Below are 4,322 nucleotides of genomic sequence, written 5' to 3' on the forward strand. Positions count from 1 at the left end.
AATCCTGATGTAGGGAAACAATTCACCTGCCTTTATTAAAAGAGTTTATATTAAAAAAAAAAGAACTTGGCTCATAAACTCACTGATTATGGTGCAAGATAAAATGGCTATTAGTTTCAGAATAATAGATTGTCAGTGATAATAAGTGATAGCAAACATATCAAAGCACGCTACCTGTGAAATGAGAGGAAATAACCATCTAACACTTACACCAAATACATAGGATTGGAATCACCATTAAAGAACTGTGATGATACAACCAGGCTTACTGATTCCTGAGGAACAGGCTGCATTATGTTGCTGCCTGGGAACTCCAACCCACTTCAAAGTCCTTTCTCATCTTGAGCCTCTTTCACTCATTGAGTTCTGTGGGAGCGAAGACAAGTGATGATGTCACTTGCTGTCAGAAAGCCTGGCCCTGTGAAGTTGGGGATCTAGCCCCGGTGGTCAAACATTCTCACTGGTTTTCATGTGCCCTCTGGGGAGGCTTCCTTCTGTAGACTTCCACAGTTAGAGGATTCTTCCCTGGAGGAGCATTGAGGATAGCACTCAACACCCAATGACTACTCCATTGTTGCCCCTGAAAGCCCATTCTGGGGCGTTTCCAGACTCACATCGTACCGCAGTAACTCACACATTGCGAGATTTCATAACTTAATGTACTATGAAGTACTTAAAATAAGGATAAGACTTTTAAAAGGATACATCACAAAGCATACTGTGCCCAGAAACATTACAACTACATCACACTCATAAACAGGGGATACTTTGGGGTCTAGCATCTCAGAGATACACTCTTGGGCCTGACATCGGGAGTGGAAGATATGAGCAATTAATTGTGTTACAGTCCTCAGAGAAAGAGATAGAGAAGGGGAGGGGCTTGATGTCAGAACTGGGTGGGAGGGCAGCAGCAGCCCACAGACCAGCAATTGGAACAATAGCAGCCGAATGAATTGGAAATAGACAGATTCCCCCAGTTTGCAACATTGTCAGAGTACAGCATGACTAGGGAAGCATTTAACGTACCTTTCACTGAGCAGTAAGTGGTTCAGGAAAACAGGCCCAGAGCTACATTATCAGCAGCTGTACACGGAGCTTGCTCTGAAAGCCAGAGCGCCAGGAAGATACCTTAGGTCCTCTTCTGATTAAGGAGCAGGAGAAGACTGTCCCGGATTGGTTTGGTCCTCACCCCATAGATGATGGGGTGTAGCATTGGGGGCATGAGGAGGTACAGGTTGGCAATGAGAATGTGCAAGTGCAGGGGCACACTGTGACCAAACCGGTGGGTGAGGACGGAGAAGAGAGCTGGGATGTAAGAGGCTGAAAAGACACAGAGGTGGGAACCACAGGTCCAAAACGTTTTCAGGCGAGTGTCCTTTCCAGGGAGTACAAAGATGGCTCTGAGGATCTGGATGTAGGACACAGTAATAAAAAACACATCCAGACCAATGACATAAAATGCCAAAGCGAGGCTGTAGTAATTACTGACTTGGGTGTCAGCACAGGCCAGCTTCACCACAGCAATATGCTCACAGTACGAGTGGGGAATGATGTTAGATCTGCAATATGACCACTGTATTGCCAGGAGGGGATGGGGCAGCATGAGCACACTGCCTCGCAAAATAATGGCCAACCCAATCTTGGCCACTACATGGTTTGACAGGATGGTGGAATGTCTCAGGGGATCACAGATGGCCACGTAGCGATCAAAAGCCATGGCCACAAAGATCCCAGACTCCACCGTCGTGAAGCAGTGAATGAAGTACATCTGGGTGAGGCAGGAATGGAAATCGATCTCCCTGAAGTTGAACCAAAAGAGGCTCAGAGTTTTTGGCATGATGGTCGTAGACACGGCCAGGTCGCTGGCAGCCAGCATGCAGAGGAAATAGTACATAGGCTCATGAAGGCTCGTCTCCCTCTTCACGATGAACAGGATGGTGAAGTTGCCAAGGATGGCTATTATGTATATGGTGCAGAAGGGGATGGAGATCCAGACATGGGCCACCTCCAGGCCAGGAATCCCCAGCAGGATGAAGAAGGAGGGGTTGATGAAATGGGTTGTGTTGGAATCTGACATGGAGTATAACAGAAGGTCTCCTATTCTGCGGAACTATGATGTCTTTTTCATATAACATATATCCCCCGATGCTTAGTATGTGCCCAGACCTGAGGGTGATGGTCACAGTATGAATGCCTGAACGGAGAAACAATGTTAATATCACACTGTACTTGCACAGTGGTAAACTGTTCTCATGAAGGAAACAGATTAGCTGTTCTTCACACATTGAGAAAATATCATTAGTGAGAGAAAGGAACTATTAACAGCTCCCTTTACTGATGCCAAAGTCCATGTTTGATGGTGCTCCATGTGTCAATCATTCCCAATTAGTGCAGAGTTTGGAATACTATTAGGCACTAGCTGGAAATATGAGTGTGGTATTTATTAGTCATCATTGTGGCTTAATCAAATGAGCCCCAGTTCGAGATTACATCCTTAAGGGAGTTTCCTGTTCACCTAGTTGCTCAAAATCTGAGGGAAGGAAATATCCCAATTAGCACGCACCTCAGGGAAAAGACCTTGAGTCAATAAGATAATCTCAGTGGAAACACCTGATTTTCACAGTACTGGTCAAAGAGAGGCAATTTGTGCCTAATGAATGAGTTGGAAAAATAACCTGCCATGGATATGGACTTAGTTATAATCTCTCAGTCTGTCTGAAGGATGTAGCAGTTGCAAAGGGCATTTGGGGGACAGGCTAGGAGAATGAAGGAAGCTGCTATATTTACACAGACTAGGAAGTTAGGGAACACGTAGTTTAGAGGAGACACAAAGAAGAGGGCTTATGAGAGAGGAAAACAAAGTAAAGGATGGAACTGATTACATTCTAATCGGCAAACACAACAGTCCAACCAGTATTATCTAAAGACCCTTTGTGTTTCAAGAATGCTAATTCCCAAACACTGAACCTAATGATCATGAAAGGAGGTTTCAGAGAAACTATTTAATTGGGAATAAAGGTTGTGAGTTGTTGAAGAAGAGGTTATCATATCATCAAAAGTTCATGATCCCATCACCTAGAATGTGGATAACGCTGTCGAAACTGAAGTTCTGTTTGTAAAGTGAATGCAAAAATTAGGAGGAAAATAGAGTAACATAGAGCAAATAGGGGAAAGGAAAAACTAGATAGCAAGAAAAATAAATTGGAAGCTACAAACATTGGTAAGAGTTATTCAAGACAGTAGGAGACATTCCACTCTTGGAAGGGCTGTGTATCACATCAAATAAATTATTAAATATATTAAGAACAAAAGAAATGCAGAAAAATGACATGCCGGCTGTTCAAAGGAGATAGGAAATGTGTAGACAGTGAAGAAAGAATAGATGTGTTCAATTGATAGTTTGTTCTGCATTTGGAAAGAAGCAGTAGGAGATACAGATATCAACCAAACCAATGAAATCCAAAAAAAAAAAAAAAGGAAAAATAGAGCAGTTCAGTGTTACACAGAAATTATGTAAAAGAAAGAAACCATTTAAAAAGAATAAGAGCTGTCAAGGCTAGGAAACAATGGCGAAGGTGGTTTGGGATTAAATCAAAACATGGAATAAAGTTAATGTAAGTCACTCAGGATTCACAGGAAAGAGACCTTGTCAAATAACCCAATCTCATCCTTTATGGATAACAGACGTTCTGTCAGTCATGAACCCCATTTTGGTGCAATAGGCTTTACTATCCGATATTGCCAGAGCACATGTAAAATGAACTAAAAAGTGGCTGACAGAGCTGAGGGAGCAGGGGTCAATGGACCATTGTCAGTTAATTTGGCTTCTTCTAGGGGTGTTCTGAAAGGTCTGTTTTCAGCTTGGCACTTTTCACATTTTTCATCAAGAGTTTCGAAGCAAATAGAAAATCGATGCAGATATATTTCATACATGACCCAGAGAGTGGCACAGGGGTTACCAGGAGAAGGGAAGGGCAGGCATCCTGATTAATCTGGAGGTTTCAGTGCGGTGAGTGCATCTAAACAAACCACTTAAATGCAATCAAATGGTCCATTCTCACCCTGGGACTCACAGATTCTATGGTGCAAAATCCGAGTGGGGACCAGGGTTTTGTCAGACACAAGTCACTGGGATCAGCACTGGGACTGTGGGGTGAAATTAATGGCCAGGAACTCAGAGTGAATGATGAAATAGCCTCTTTTGACCTGGAATCCTATGAATTAATCAATAAAGGAAGTCAATCCGGCGCTTCTGTTTCTTTTGTCTCACTGCACACATTCAAGGCAACATTGATTCCTCCGAAAATATCAATATACGACAC

General features: G+C 43.0%; 1 pseudogene; it reads right to left on the reverse strand.

Moving 5' to 3' along the window:
• Positions 1-1,129: 1,129 nt before the first annotated feature.
• LOC142002195 (olfactory receptor 52E4-like) lies at positions 1,130-2,128 on the reverse strand (annotated as a pseudogene).
• Positions 2,129-4,322: the final 2,194 nt, after the last annotated feature.

Source organism: Carettochelys insculpta, chromosome 1 (genome assembly GCF_033958435.1).
Source record: "Carettochelys insculpta isolate YL-2023 chromosome 1, ASM3395843v1, whole genome shotgun sequence".
In the NCBI taxonomy this organism is placed as follows: Eukaryota; Metazoa; Chordata; order Testudines; family Carettochelyidae; genus Carettochelys; species Carettochelys insculpta.